The sequence below is a fragment of the Onychomys torridus genome, chromosome 23 (assembly GCF_903995425.1).
Source record: "Onychomys torridus chromosome 23, mOncTor1.1, whole genome shotgun sequence".
Taxonomy (NCBI): domain Eukaryota; kingdom Metazoa; phylum Chordata; class Mammalia; order Rodentia; family Cricetidae; genus Onychomys; species Onychomys torridus.
The window spans coordinates 33,962,256-33,978,692 of NC_050465.1; the positions used below are offsets into that span (position 1 = coordinate 33,962,256).

Genomic DNA, 16,437 nt, shown 5'->3' on the forward strand with positions numbered 1-16,437 from the left:
TTTAAGAGGACCAAAGTCTCATGGTGGCATACGCAATGTAAAGGTGCCCTGCTGGTGTATGCCGCCTCTAGGGACGGCAACCCAGAAGAGAAAATGTTCTTAAGTACCTTTTGGTTGCAAAATAGAATAGTGACTAGCAAGAGAACACAACTAAGACAAGCAAGCCTACAAAATCCAAGGAAATAACACAAATGAAATACGCAAAGGGGTGTGGCCAGAGAGGAAGAGGAAAACCTGAGGCTTATTAGTCATAGGCCTTGGAGGAGGAGAGGGTTAAAGGGAGTGTGTGTGGGCGGGTGGCGGGGAGGAGCTTGCATGTTGCTGATGTAGAGAAAGAAGTGATGCTGTTTTTGCAAGGATAAAATCCTCATCCCCCATGTATACACATGCCTGTGTGTAAGTACCTAAGCAAGACAAAATGATTGATTCAGAGCCAAGGCTGGGAGCCAGTCTATGTAGGCTCAGCGCAGACTCTGTCTTTTACTAATGGTGTGACCTTGGTCAAGTTGCTTCATTTTTATACACACAAGTCTCCTCATTTGTAAAGTGGGATAAATACCACCCTGCCTGAAGATGATTGCTCCAGAGGTTATGTGAAAACTGGAAGCACATTAACCATGGCACATGGTAAGTCCTGAGTGTGAGGGACTTTTTTTTTTTAATTGTTGCTACTTGTTATAATGCATTTATCTTGCTACTTAAGAACAAACAATTCTGCCAAAGGAAATAGCAGATACAAATATTAGGAGACAGACAAATGAAATGAAATAGAAGAAATTAGGTCATGAGATAAAGTAAGTAGTGTGCACATGGGCTGAATATAAAGGAAAAGTCTGAAGAACCAAGTGGGTACAAAACATTTTTGATGACTAAATATTGAGAAGGCAGCCACAGTCAGGAATGACATGTGTGATCACCCACTGGTGATGATCATGACATGGTGACATGCATGGAAGCTGCATCTTTTTTTTTGTCTGAGGAATGTAGATAAAATCCACCGTCACTCATCACACCATCTTGTGAGCTACAATAGTCACCAGGGACTAGCTCCTCTGTGAGCCAGGAGCACGTGCCATATCTGGTTCCCATCTACGTCTGCCGTCTGCCAGTCTCCCTTGTGTGGCCTCTGGTCAGCAGCACTACACTTACCCAGCTAGGGAGAACGGCGCAGCAGAGACTGGGAGACTATGTGTGAAACACTCCACCTGTGTGTGCAATCCTGTTAGCCTCACCCCTTGCTCTGGCTTTTTAAAAAAAAAATGGTTGTTCTGCCAAGTGTTTTTTTTTTTTCCCTTTCTTTCAACATCTTATCTTTTTAAGTCTTTCTGGGGAATGGTCTCTGGGTCAGCCTAACTGGCCATGTATTTGGGAACTAATTTCTCATGCCACACAGACGGGTTACCCCACAGGAGGTAAGAAAGTGTGTGTGTGTGTGTGTGTGTGTGTGTGTGTGTGTGTGTGTGTGTGTGTCAGGGTTTGGAGTAGCAGATCTCTTTTGCTTCATGCATATTTGTGTTCTTTAACTGACTTTTCAAACATTATTTAAAAATTACAAGAAATTTAAATATGACCCAGGAGACACAGTAAAAAACCTGATGAAAGCGCTGTGGCTGCCAGGAAAAACAAAAACAAAACCCTGCTCTTACAGGCTAGGTAACCAGCACTTTCTCCTCTGGTGGCCCTCAAGACTCGTCCTATTGAAACAGAAATGGCAGCTTGGTCTCAGGATGGCTTGGTCTTACCTTTCAGTATGGAGCTGCTTTTGTGGATCAGGCACTAACTAGGTCCTTCTCCCAGGACCTTCCTACTACCTCTCTCTCCTCTCACACAGCCGAAGACCAGACACAGTCAGATCTGTGGCTGGGTTGCTTGCTGGCTTTCTCTGTCTCTTCCTCCTCCTTCCTCTGTCCCTCCCCCTCCCCTTTTCTGTCTCCCAAGTTGCTTCTTTAAAGGTTGGACAGAACAGGATAGGTCTCATGTGACAGACAGCCCAACTGGGTACTGGATGGTATTCACTTCCACATAATGCAGAGGGGCCCAGGCATCAGAGCAGATCTGTCGTACTGAGTCCAGTAATCACCTTATACTTTTTCTCGGAGACCCTAGCAGGCACCATCTTTGTTTAACTTCCGTGTCTCAACATTTCAAGTGGATTTATCATGAGGCCAGTGTACTAACTATAGGAACTGTCCCTGGACACTGGGACCAGGAGTGGGCATCCAGCAACTGTGTATTTACATTCTTTTCCTAAATAGGGGATCCACATTTTGAAGCTCCAGGGCCTATAAAATTCTCTTTAATAATATCTCATGACATGGACAGCAGAGCCTGGATTTTCTTCTACTTGTTAGTAATTTTGAATCTAGTTATGTTAACTTTTAGCCTTATTTTGTTGTTGTGACATCAGACTAACATTGCTTACATCTATAGGATTAGATGGTATGTGAACAATGCTTCACATATAAGAAGCAAATGTTAGCTGCCATCATTAATAAACCCCATCACAGGCAGGCACATACATTTGCCAAATGAAACCTGTACACAATCCAGTCCACTCGCTTTCCGTGTTTAACCAATAAAACAACTTAATTCTTAGCGTGACATCTGAGGTCAGGTCACCTCTTCAGCAAGGTGCCACATTTTCAGCTGCTGGCTAAAGATGCCTAGACTGTGCCCGGGTTCCAGGAGCTCTTCCAGAATCTCCCTTCCCAGCCCTTCTTTGTAGGGTCGTCCAAGGACAGTCCACCAAGTCTGTGCCTAGACCCGGGGACCACGCATCTCATCGGCAGTGTTCGCTTTGAGTTGGGCACCTATTAAGTGCTCACGAACTGACGGTGGTCACCATCCTTAGGTCAGCTGGCCATCTACTTTGGGCCTCCAGTCCCTTCCAACACTCCACGCCTATCCAATGACAGCAATGACTAGGGAGCCGGCACGGCTCAGCAGGAGCGTGTGGGGTGTGGTGGAATGGAGATGGAGAGGGAGGGGACATCGCCCACTTCCCTCTTTCCCCTTTCGAGACCTGCTACTCCTAGCGGGGCTGGATCCTGGGTCCCCCGGGGCGGCCCCAGAGGGCGGGAGGCCGGGAGGAGGCGGCCGACGCATCCGCCGCCGCAGGAGGCGGAGCGCTGCACCTGGCGGCCGGTCCTCCAGCTCAGCCCTGAAACGGGTCCAGCCGGTCGTGAGCGAAGGCAGCCGCGGCGGCAGCGGCGAGGCCCGGCCGGGGACCGGAGCGGGAGGAGGAGCGCACCAGAAGGTCGCGCGGCGGCTGCGCCAGGCCACCGCCGTCGCTCGCCCCACCCGGCTCGCAGCCAGCCGCCGCGCCCGCCGCAGCCCCGGGAGAGGAGCGAGCCACCCGACCGACATGCTGCGCTCTGGCCCGCCCGCCGCCGCCGCCGCCCCGGCGCCCCGAGCCGCCGCCCCGCACCCCGGGGACAGGGTTCCCCGCGCCCCGCGCAGCTGAGCGCCTCCAGGTGAGTGGGCCGGCGCCGTCCGGGCTCCCCAGCCTCCGCCGTGCACCTGCTGCGGGGTGGGAGCCGCCCCAGGTCCCGAGCCTCCGCGCCCGCCCCGCCCGCACGCCGGGGCGCCGCCTGTCATCCTCGGGGTGCAGGGCAGCGGCGTCCCCCGTGCTGGCAGCACTTCCGCAAACGTAATTGGAGTCGGGAAAACAAAAGGCGCTGACCCGGAGCCCTCGCCCGCCGCCCCAGTTGATGCAGAAGGTGGGGGCGCGGGTGGGCCTCTCGGGTCCAGGCTCGTGTCAGCCCGGCCCCACTGTCGCGCTGGAGGTAAACATCCCCGGGAGAGGGGGGAGGCGACAGTGTCCGCACGGCAGGCCGGTGACAGGGACGTGGCCCCGGTGTGGCAGGAGGAAACTGACGTTGTCTGCCTCCCACGGGAGCAAACACGGGGCGCTCACACCTCTTCTTCAGGCTGCTGCCTTCCTAGGAGAAATGCCCCGCGTCGTGCGTGCTGCCTAGCATCGGCTCGGGCATAGATCCCTTCCTAAACCGAGATTACCAGGTACATTTCCGTAGGAGGGTGAAGAATTCAGATGTAGCCCCTCCCCCTCCCCCGTGGGCTTGCCCGTGGGTTATTATCCTTAAGTCCGGCTTGCTGTGCGTTTTGCTTCTCCCACATGCTTTGGAAACCACAAACATTTCCTTTCATCCTAAAACATTTAATAAGCGCCCCTCCATCCACTGAAACATATAATATCTGCCGATCCGTCGTAGAAATAACCTTGCGGAGTTTAAGTTCAACTCCCAACTGGTGTCTAAATAGTTTTGTGTTCCTGGGTTGTTACATCATCCCGGGCTGGCAGTTTTCTCACAGGTAGAAAAAAGATGGATGGATAGTACAGCAGCTAAATTTCCTTCCAGCTTCCTGGAAGTTCATGATATTGTGTGATGTTAGGTGTAGTGGAAAGTAGGCAGCATACAGTGTATGTGTTACTAGCAACACAGTAAAGGGGGTGAATATTTGGTAGGTCCGTGTTCTGCGCAGAGCATCGCTTCCCCGAGATCCGGCACTTGCCAGCTAAAGGTGCCTGCATTATTGATGGTCTTTTGAACAGGGAGGACAGAATCCTCTGTATTGGGAAGCTTGGCTCTGACACTTGTCATTAGGATATATGAAGAAGTTCTTTCAGTTAACTAGTGATGATTAGGGTGGATGGCCTTTTCACAGGTTATAAGTAAAAATTCACATTGCTTAGGAAAAGGTTGAAGCATTGTTAATGGGCTCAGTGCAAGACACAATTGGGGAGTAAAGAGGGTCTTATTTCTATAATGAAGTAAAACTACTAAGTATTTCACAGTAACATTTCCCAGGCTGTCTGTCTATAAGGGTAAATATAAAACAAGAAGGCAGACAAAACAGAGACAGAACAGCACCAAGCAGCCCATGTTTGGTGGTGTGGATATTGGATCACCAATCTTATCAGCCATATAAACACACACACACACACACACACACACACACACACACACACACACATGCCTATATAAAAACACTTCTGCATTATCACTAGTGATATGGCACTTTGGGAATTCTTTTTAAAGGCACCACCCTGAAAGTTAATTTCCAAATCTCTGTACCGATATGCCCTCATCTTATGCACCATGAAAGGGAAGCTCTGAGAAGTTATGCAACCTAGACCAACCACATACTCAATAAGAGGTGGAGTTAGATGTGACCTGTGCCTTTGGCCCCAAAGCATAGGAAATTTCCACATGGTTCCCTCCCCTGCTTGGGATCTAGTAAGTCTCACATCTACATCAATGCTTTTCTTTGCTTCTTGCCTCTGAAAATAAATTTTGTTTCAACACATATGTATTACACATGGTAACATTTACCCATACAGAATAATCTAATTATTGATAATGTATATAAATTAGTAGTTGTATAATATTTGTACCCATTTGTTCTTACCACTTTTGAAATTACAAGGAGTGTCAAACTTACTGCCAAAGATGAATTGAGTATTAGACCAATTGGTTCTTATAGTTTACTTCTGATCTTCAGTAAATCTTTAGAGTTCTCACAGCAGGGAAATAGAGAATGAATGCAACTCTTGTGTCTGGTAGCTGCACTGGTATGTTGACTTAAGAAAAAACTCAAGGTATATTAAGTGAAAAGGCAGGTTCCAGACCAGATTTATATTTATTAACTTAAACATCAGTGTGGGCACCTGTGTAATTCCTTGTCTTCCAGCTGTTCAATGTAGTTACCTTAAAGTGGGAGGGATAGAGATATAGTGGTAATTTTTCTTTTGACCTTAGAACACCAGATATGGGTTAAAAATTGGAAAAGCACATGTTCATTTATTATATAAACAAAAAATAAAAAAGAAGAAAGGAAATAATTCACTTAAGAGAAGACTGGGTGCACTAACCATCACATACAGTGTTTTTAGGAAAGTAAGATGACATCAGAGTCGAGAGTCTCAGGTGGCCACCTGTCCCTTTCCAACAGTAGCTATGGCATAGTCTACAGCTCGCTGGTTTTCCTGCAAGGAGAATGCTTTGGTGCACCACAGGCTGGGATGTCAGAATTCTCTTCTGTCAGGCCTTGCTTGTAACGACAAGCAGGGAGACTTTTTTTTTTTTTTTTTCTCTTGGTAGGGTGAGTAAGTTGATAGGAGGAGTCAGCTCTCCTCCTGCTGTGTCATCTCAGGAAAATATGGCATTCTAGATGCCTTCAGGTTTACTTGATGTCATTTCAGGAGCAGCAAGTTATTGTCAAGTTTAGTCTGGTGCACATATGTATTTGGAAATACTAAACACAGCCCCACACTTCTCCTTACTCCTATGTTAATGTAACCAAAATTAATGTGTAGAATTCTTAAAAGTCAATACAGTTTTCTTGCTTGGAAATCCAAAGCAAAATACATTCAGACTTCAGATACAAGAAAACACGTTACTCATCTTACGTTTTCTGTGTGGAGAAAATCTGAATAATTTTGGTCCACTAGAATGCAATGTTGCTATAATGGAATCCAGGGGAAGAGTAAAGTTACTTTGTAGAGGAGCTACTCTGGCATCGTGTAACATTTCATTTAAGGGTTTTATTAAGTGTCAGGCAGAAAGAAATCTGCCTGATGAGGGTATGACCAAGTGCAAAGAACCACCCTGGTTAAAGCCAGTTTGGGTACAACTTCCTTCCTTAGGTGGAACACCCATGGCATTTCCTGGGGGCACAGTAATTTTGGGTTGCGTTGTGAATTTGGGGCAGTAAACACACTTTAGGGGCTCCACCTGGGACATTCCCTTCGGGTTCACAATGCCTCCATGTTTAGTTACTCATAGTCAGCAGTCTGGGTACTCGCTGCTCTGGCCTTCAGTATGTGAATACGGCTTTTGTACATCTTGCCTATTTTCTTAACTCCTGAATAGCATGTTATCCAGGATTTGGACTCATTGATGCACTACCCTTTCTTTGCAGCTGATTTGGTCTCTGTATTTGAAAGATGTTTATTATTTTGTAAGACAGCATACTTTCAATTCATTGGACAACTTTTGGAAACTACCAGAGTCCTTTGCCAGGACAAATGATGTTTGATTTGTCAGTGCAAAGTCCAAAAAAGAAAACCAAAATATTTAAAATGTAGAACCCAAGCTTTGAGTTTGTGTCTGCTGTAGATGTTATACTCTTATTGCTATACTTTGTATCTCTAAACAGTCTGTCTGTCTGTCTGTCTGTCTGTCTCTCTCTCTCTCTCTTTCTGTCTCTGTGTGTGTGTGCGCGCGCGCGCGCGCGCACATCCCTGTCTTAAAACAACAGGAGCTAATCCTGCAAAGTCTGTTGTGTATTGTCCACATAGCTTTATGCTTTGGTTCAGTACAATGCAGGAGTGGCTGAGCTGTAGGTGTGCTGACGGTGGAGTTGAGGGCATGTCCAAGTTTGGCAGTGTGAATAAGAGTGTGATACTGCTTATGCACACCTGGCGGCTCTGCCTCATTTTAGCATGGGTAGGGGAGAGTGAAATAATGGAGCAAAGATGGAAGATTCAGTCTACTAGGAAAGCCGTATTCAAGAGATGAGAAAAGAAATAAATTAGGTGGCAGGGATATCTTTCTTGCCATTTGTTCTGGATATGTTTGAGAAGGGAGAATAATTCAGGGAGTATCTGTAATTAGAAAACAGCAGAATCCAACTTTGAATGAGTGAAGAAATGCATAGAGGTTTTTTTTTTTTTTTTTTTTTTTGTTTTTTTTGTTTGTTTGTTTTTTGTTTTTTTCTGAGATGCAGAGCAAGACAGGAGAGTGAGAGGGAGGATGGGAATCCCATGAGTCAGCTGTGGCCAGAGGGAGGCCGGCTGTGGCTTTGAGGGAGAGACAAAGGAGAACTAGAAAGAGGAACTGTTGCTGCCTGGATGAGCCTGATTTGCGGGTTAACCATGCCAAGGGAAAGTGAATGACAAGTCTGGGCTGGTGGTTCCCTCCTGTCTGGGGAGCCTCCTCTCTGCAGTTTGGGTTCCTTCAATTCTGCACACGCTCAACTCAGCACCCTCAATTGGGCGCAAGACAGACAAGGTTGATCACACACAGCAAAACACAAATGCCCTACACCGAACACAGAAATCCAGGGAGAGTAATGTGGCAACCCTACCATCCATGACTCTAAAAAAGCTCTCTGCTGCCGGCAAACACGGTTTGATCCGGAGACTCAAGCTCCTTGGACTGCTGTAAGGACCTTCTTAGTTTTTTCTTCACAAAGATGTCTGCCCTGTGTTAGTGGACAGATGTGTCTGAAGGTCACCATCGTTAATGGACTTTAACCACAAGACTTTATTTTCACACTAAAAAATAAAAGACATTTTACTATTTTCCATGTAGTGTTGCTCCCTATTAAAGTTGTAGAATTGTCTCCAAGTGCAAAGCCCTTGGGATGGGCCCTTTGAATATTTTCTTGGGGTGGCATAAGGCATCTCTGAGTAATAGACACCAGTGTGGCAAGTTCCTACGATCATCCGCCATCTCCAGGATCAGGGTGTCCCGGCGTCACGTGATGCCTTGTGTTTAGAGCAGAACAGATGTATTTGAAGAGTGGTAGTCATCGAAGAGAAAAATCTAGCCGCTGTAAGGGGAGACAACCTTTTGAGTCCTAATTTCATTACTCACAGATAGCCCTTATAGCAATTGGGGTTTCTTCTTCAAGTCTTATTCTAAATACATTTCATGTGAAGATCACAAATTTACAGATAAAAACCGACATGATACATAGAGGTTTGTCCTGTTTTTGTTTGTTTGTGTATGTTATACTTTGTTTTCCCATGATATGGGTACATGATTCTAATTTTTCTTTTATAAAGATATAATTTATTCAGCTGCCCAGATTATTCCTCTGATTGGAAGAACTCATTTAGCTAGTTTTCAAAAGCAACCCCTCAGCCACTCAAGTTGGACAGTACTTTGTCTTCTTTTAAAAACTAATTTTCATTTTATATACATTATCTCAGTGGTATAAGATACACTTATTTATTAAAGGACAATCTTCTATAAAACCTTAAATAAATAATTGCTTTCAATGCCAGCTCCTAGAAGTCCTTTGCTTTATTTCTATAAAAAGATTTTAACAATCATTTTTATTGCCAGTTTACTGACAGCCAAATGTATAGTAATAGTGGGAGAGCTGTCAAGTGGCCAGGGACCCTTCCTCTCCCCTCCCCTTCCCCCTTCTCCTCCCCTCCCCTCCTACCAGTTCTGTTGCCTGTGAGGAAATGGGAGGGAGACCAAAGCCATCAAATTCCCAGCCCCCTGCTCCGTGACCACCAGGGTGTAACACGTTTGTTTAAGGCTTTCAGAGACCTGTGGTCATAACAATGTTGCTTGGAGGAGGCAAGTGGTGGAGTTCCCAATTCCCTGCTGAGGGGCTGAGTAGAATCCTGAGTCTTGAGGATGCCTTGTTGAGATGTGTTGCTGGCATCCTGGGTTATAAAGTAGAAAGGATTTTCCTTTAAACATTGAGTGCTCTGTAATCTTGGTCCTTAGTACTGTTGTTAGCCAAGTCACCTGGGCATTCCTATTTGTGATGTTATTTCCTTGAGGAAATGGTTTCTGCGCTTCAGCAATTGCAGTAGGGTGGATATTGCCACCCCTCCCTGTTCACTTAGGTTGTCCTTCACAAACAATGCCATTGCTACCTGGCTAGTGATTGTGGATGAGGGAGAGAGCAAATAATAATATTTGCTTCTACTTTACAAAAGCTCTGGAACCCCCTTAAGTCCTCACATTGTATCTCTTCTTAACAATGAACACAGGCTCAGCGGCAAATGATTTCTCTTGAGCATCTAGTGAATGTTTTCATTGGAGAAATGGAAAATTATAAACGTTTCCTTGTGAAGTCTTTTCATCTCTAGTATGATCATCACTTGTCCTTCCTGCCTGGCTCAGTTTAAGAAGGGACATTTCTTTGAAAGAAGGTGATGAGATTTCAGCTTCAAACTCATATTCTAAATTATTCTAAGATACCTACACGTAGATCCAGCCAGATGCCTAAAACACACAGCCAGGGGTCTGTTTGATGATGGTTGGTACAGTCTAAAAAACCTGAACTGTAATTTCTTTTTAATTGATATTTGTCTCTCTCCATAAAGCAAAGATACTAAACTGCTTGGCTTTTTGTTCAGGCTAGAGCTATTTCTCCATTTTAAAGAAATGAAAATAATCTGATCCTGTTGCTGTCTTAACAGATTAGAGAGACCTGTCTTTCAGATCTGTGCTGTTACAAATAATATGACAGTCACTTTTTAAAAAAATGGGTAGCTATGTTTGACTTGGAGACACATTGTTTCAGTGTGTAATTCAAGGGTGTTCTCTGGGAGCCAGAGACCCATTCCCACCTCCTCCAGGCAGTGGGCTAGGAAGCTGGCACAGCTGTGTAGCATATCATGGGTAAAGTACCAGCCTAGCTCAGGGGAGATGCCAAATAGTTCTGGAACATACACTTGAGAAGAATACTTTTAGAATAATTGCAAAAATTACAATATCTTGGAATAAAGCTGTAGCTGCTACTCTACCACCACTTAATGTTCATATGTTGCTTTTGAATGAAAAAAAAAAAAAAGCGCTGTTTTTCATGCATTGTTTCTGTTCAGTCCTAAAACTCTCTGGGAGTGGTTGGCTTGGGTTGGTATTTTTATCCTCATTTTACCAAGAGGAAAAGGAAGGAGGCATCACTTTGTCAAAGCCAGGAGAATAGCTAGGATTTTCCTGTGCCATTTTCTAAAATTAATCTCTAGTTACAAACCTTCAAGAACATTTAAAACATAGATTGCTATTGGGAATAGCCAAGTGACCGAAGTAAAGGACAGTGTGTGACATGTGAGACCGCTTTCTCACCGGATCTGTAGTCTGTGGAAGGGAGGAGAGGTCTATAGGATTACCTATATGTCATGTGATAGCTCAGGTGTGAGAGCAATGTGTGAAAGTGAAGTGGAGGGAGGTGTCAGACAGTGTCACCAGATGAGTCAGTTTGAGGTGGTAACAACAGGCTGCTGCATCAGATACAGTTTACAGACTGCCCTTTGTCTGGAAACATGGTAGCAAACCTTTATATCACACTCAGTGTAAGACCCACCCGGAAATAAAAGCTCAGATAGTCGGCAAACACGAGGTGGGCATTCCACTGCCTGCCTCGCTCTTCTCTGCTCTCAGCAGCAATAGTGCCCACGTGTTCTTGCACACACCCGGCTCTGTGCTAAGGTCCTGTGCACACTATTTCACTCTGCCAGCTCCCCTTGCTCCCTTGTAGCAGAGAGACGAAGACTTTGAGAAGTTAAAACTCCCAGAGCATTGATAGCTGTGATTCTAGCCCCTGGCAGTCTCAGGCCCCGGATCAGAATCCCTGCCCCTCTCCTGAAGCGCCCCACACCGCTTCCAGCGCCCTCACGGGGCTCCCTCATGGGCTTCCTGTCCAGGCTTGCTCCTGCTTTAATACTGGAAGCAGTGTTGGGACAGGGAGCTCTGTGTCTCTCACCGCTGGACTGGAAATCAGGGGCTGTCGTTCCACAGAGTGCCTGTCTACCTGTCCGTCTGTGGGTTGGTGCTGAGTTTATACCTGATAGATTTAAAAAAAAAAAAAAAAAAAAAAAAAAGAATGTTAGTCTGTTTAGTCTTTAGTGTTGTGTTTTGTGTTGAATTGTCTTCAGTCTGGTGTTCAAGCATTCTGTAATCTGTTCTGGTTCACAAGCAGGTGTATATATGTGTGTGTATATGATGTGTATGTATATGTATGTGTGTGTGTACATGAGTGCGTGAGTGCATATGTATGTATGTGTGGATGTGCATGTGTATGTGTGTGTAGCCATTGAGCACGATACTGTATCACATGGGATATTTTGTATATTGTTCATAATTTATTTTGACCATGTCCCCTCCTACACCCCTATACCTTCCCTTCTCACCCCGTTCCCCTCCCACATGTTACACTGTTCCCCTTGACAGTTTTGTTAATGCTTGTATGTCATATGTGCACATACAATTTTATGTATCTCTATAAAATGTAGGAGCTGCAAACAGAAGACATGGTATTTGTTTCTCAGAGACTGACTTAATTTACTTAATATGACGGTCTCTGCTGAGCCCATTTCCTGTCAATGACGTAATGCCATCCTTCTTTATGGCTGAAAACCTTTTCCTCGTGTATTTATCCCACATGTTCTTCATCCCTTCCTCTGTGATGGACACCTCCGTTGGTTGGTTCCACAGCTTAGCTATTACAGATGACGCCGCAGTAAACATTGACATGCAGGGGTCGCTGTGTCAGTTGACTTGGAGTCCTTTGGGTGGTATAGTTAGATCTATCTTTAGTTTTTGACGAACCTCCACACTGATTTCCACTGTAGCTGGACTACAGTATATACGGGTTCCTCTTTGCCCATATCTTTTCCAGCATTTGCTGTTTGCTTCTTTTTGAGGCACGGAGTCTCTGTGTAGTCATGGCTGTCCTGCAACTTGCTGTGCAGAGCAGGCTGGCCTTGAACTCACAGAAGCCCACCTGCACCTGCCATCTGTGTGTGCTGGGATTAAAGGTGTGTGCCACCACCCCTTGCCTCTCTTCTTTGTTTTCTTAATGACTTCCATGCTGACTAGAGTAAGATGGACTCATGATGTGGTTTTAATTTGCATACTGTATGATCATTAAATATGTTTCATTATTTATTGGTCATTTGTACTTCATCTTTTAACTGTCCACTCTTCATTTGCCTGTTTATCGACTGATGGCTGGATTTCTTGTTGAGGATTTGAGTTGTTTCTATACCCAGGTGTCAGCCTGTCAGGTGTATAATAGAGAGGACTGTCCCACTCTTTGGGCAGCCTTTTTACACCCGTTATTTGTATTGTGCTTCCTAATTGCACAAGACCCCACTGGCTAACTGGTGGGAGCAGCTACAATCCCATCTAGAAAGTTCTCTTCTGAACCTGTGTCTTGGGGTGTGCTCCCTCAACAGTTCAGGGGTTCAGGTTCTGCATGAAGGTCTCTGTTCGACTTGTAGTTGACTTTTGTTTATGGTGAGGGGAGGTTCCAGTCTGATTTTTCTGAGTGTAGACGTTCAGTTTTCTCAGTACTAGGCTAGTGTCCTTATCAACAGTCAGATGGCTGTAGTTGTATGGTTGTGAGTGAGTCCCGCATTCCATTCCATTGGTCTCTTTCTCTCTGTGTGTCTCTCTGTCTATCTGTCTCTTTCTCTGTCTCTCTGTGTTTCTGTCTGTCTCTCCTCTCCTCTCCTCCTCCTCCTTCTTCTCTCTGTCTCTCTATCTCTGTCTCTGTCTCTCTCTCTCTGTGTGTGTGTGTGTGCCAGTACAGTGCTGTTTTTAATATTATAGTTCTACAGCACAACAAAATGAGTTAAGGTGATGTCTCTAGTGTTGTTCTCTTGGTCCAGGATTATTTTGGTTTCTGGGCTCTTTTGTGCTTCCGTATTAGTTTTTAAGAATTTTCCCTATTTCTGTGAAGAACGGCTCTGGGATTTTCATAGGGATTGCACTGAGTGTCTACATTGCTTTTGGTAGCATTGGCGCCTTCACAATGTTCATTCATCCACTCCAGAATCCTGAGAGGTCTTTATCTTACAGAAACTTCAGTTTCTTTCTCCAGTGATTTAAATTTTCATTGTAGAATTCTTGCATTTCTCTGGTTGGGCTTATTCTAAGATTTTAAAAAAGCAGTTGTAAATGGGATTGTTTTCCTGATTTCTTTCTTTTAATTCTTAAAACATTTATTTGTGGGGCTGGAGAGATGGTACAGCAGTTAAGAGCACTGGGTGATCTTCCAGAAGACCCAGGTTCAATTCCCAGCACCCATATAGCTGCCCACAACCATCTGCAACTCCAATCCCAGGGCATCTGGTGCCCTTTCTGGCTTTGATTGCGCAGGTGCATACATCCAGACAGACACTCATATCCATAAAATAAACATAAATGAACCTTAAAAAAAATTGTATGTGTGCTTGATGCAGGATGTGGGGGATGGGTCATGCATGCCACTGGGTACAAATGGAGGTCAGAGGACAACTCTTTGGAGTGGGTTCTTCTATTCTTTTTTGACATGAGTTCAAGGGTCAAACTTAAGCCATCAGGCTTGTAAAGCAAGCACGCCACCCACTGAGCCACCTCACCACTTCCTGATACCTTTCTCCACATACTTGTTATTGGAATGTAGGAAATCTGGTGGTATTTGAATATTGATTTTCATCTCCTGCCACTATTTGTCAGACCTCTGAGTTTTCTGGTGGTGTCTCTAGGGTCCCTGGTACATAGAATCATACAATCTGCAAGTAAGGGTACCTTGCAAATCCTTCATCTTCTTACAAACTCCTGTCTAAAGCATGAACTCTTTACTCAGAACTCCTATTGCCTGTAATTTGTTATTGCTCATTTATTATGCAGGGTGATGTGGCTTCTATTTTATTACTGTTCTCTATTGCCTGTAGCATGAATTCTAGTTGGTCTTAATAATAAAAACCCAGAGTCAGATATCGGGGTGAAAGCTGAAAGACCAGAGAAGCAGAGCAGCCAGCCACTAGAAAGATTTGTTACCTCTAGGAATCCTCAGACTGAAGAGGGCCAACCTCCTGTCTCCACCCCGCCTTATCACTTCCTGTTTCCTCCTCCCAAGTGCTAGGATTAAAGGTGTGTGCCACCACTGCCTGACCTCTAGTGGCTAGGTTCCCCACTCTGATCTCCAGGCAAGCTGTATTTGTTGGAGCACAAACAAAATATGACCACATTTTCCCCTTTTCGTCTAAAATAAAAAAAAGGTTATAACTAATATAAGAAAAACTATATACAATAAGTACAATAATTATATATAATATACACAGGCAATAAATACATCAACAATGTCTAGCTCACTAACAATTGGCAAATTCAGAGAAAATATCTAGTCTATCTTGATGAGTCCAAAATGTTGTACTTAATTCACTTTCTATTCTAACCTGCATTACCAAAATTATCTTTGTGTGTCTCTCAACCTTATACACTTCACGCCTTTTTAGTGAATTTCTTTTTCAGAAGTTTTTAACAAGGAAACCTATAACTATAGTCTTCAACTCCATTAGAGACACAAGAAGGACATAGTATTACCTGAGTAAGCAGGAAGTGCAAGCAAGGGACTTCCAAAAAAATGTAAGAAATGACAGAAATAGCTGGCTCCCTGGACAGTCACCCAGGTTCCTCTGTGACATTGAGGCATCCATCTTTGGCCTATAGGCCTAGAATATTTGACAGACTTTTGTGTGAAGCAGGATATTCTGAAGGGCTGTTCCACCTTGTCTTGGCAAGGTTTGGCAGTCACTTTCTTTTGTGTCCTGCTTTTCCAATTTGACAGCCTACTGTCAGAAGTCCAGGCAAGAGTGTGTTCTTGCCCAGTGGATAACTTTTACCACAAAGAAAGTAAACTTCATATGGAGTTTCTTTGATGTCCATCATCTTCTCTGAAGTAGATTGGTGCTGCCAGGAGCAGGCATGTCTCATTGTCATTAAAAAAAGAGAACCAATGTTATTAAAACATCTTAAATATCATATTCTATAGATCTCTAAAGCATCTATCTGATATATATCTCTGTTTGGCCTTAAAAACGTACCTAACAAGTTTGATTGTAATGACTAACTACTCACTTGCATTTCTTTATATTCTAATTAGTTAGTAATAATAACTTTCAAGGACTAGAAATTTACATTACATTGTTAGATGAGCTGAATAGGTACAATACCTTGAACAATATTAGAAATTTATGTACACACAATACACACAGAGACATACACACAAAAGAAATGTATGTGCAGTATATTCTAAAAAATGATCTCAACTTTGAATCAATATACAAAGATCCATATGAATGTAAAATATTTAAATCAAGTAGTTGCTTTTTAAAAGTCAATTCAATAATCTCCCCTTTTATCCCATTTCTATACCCCTTTCTTCTTTTCAGAGTAGATTCAATAATTTCTATATCCCATTTTTCCTTTTTTTTCTTTAAAACAAGAACCCTGAATCTAATATTCTTTGTTCAGCTTTTTTTTTAACCATTATCAATTATAACTCATAACCAACCACTGTAAATGATGACAAATATCCATAACCCACTGAACGACCTAAAACCACCTACTCAACCTCTTGGGAATGTGGGCATCAGGTTTTTTGAGGCCGTAAAGGTTTCCTAGTGAGATCTGAGCTTGCTTTACCCAGCAGGGCTGCATTAGAGGATGGCTTGACCATGTGTATGGTTGCATTCATTACCAGGTGATTATAAATGGTCTGCACTTGGCTGTGCTGGGGGGAGGTCTTTTGCACCGCCCCTTGGCATTCCTATAAAAGGCCCTTTAGAAGAGACAGAAGGGGCTGGTGGGTAATGATTCAGGCTCTCCTGAGGCTGTCCTGTGTTTCTCTTTACCTCTATCCTTCTATCTAAATATTTCTCACTTCACCCTACTC

At 44.1% G+C, this 16,437-nt stretch overlaps 1 protein-coding gene across 5 annotated transcripts in view; it reads left to right on the forward strand.

The window, feature by feature from the left end:
- The first annotated feature begins 3,037 nt into the window (after positions 1–3,037).
- Positions 3,038–16,437, forward strand: part of Mfsd6 (major facilitator superfamily domain containing 6) — a 73,292-nt gene continuing 59,892 nt past the window's right edge. Inside the window, exon 1 of one of the 5 annotated variants that reach the window (XM_036173095.1) lies at positions 3,038–3,473. The gene's annotated coding sequence lies outside the window, so the exon portion shown is untranslated. Of the gene's footprint in view, positions 3,474–3,619; positions 3,786–3,814; positions 4,021–16,437 lie in introns of those variants that run through there. The other 4 variants (XM_036173097.1, XM_036173092.1, XM_036173093.1 and 1 more) reach the window with 4 other exon arrangements.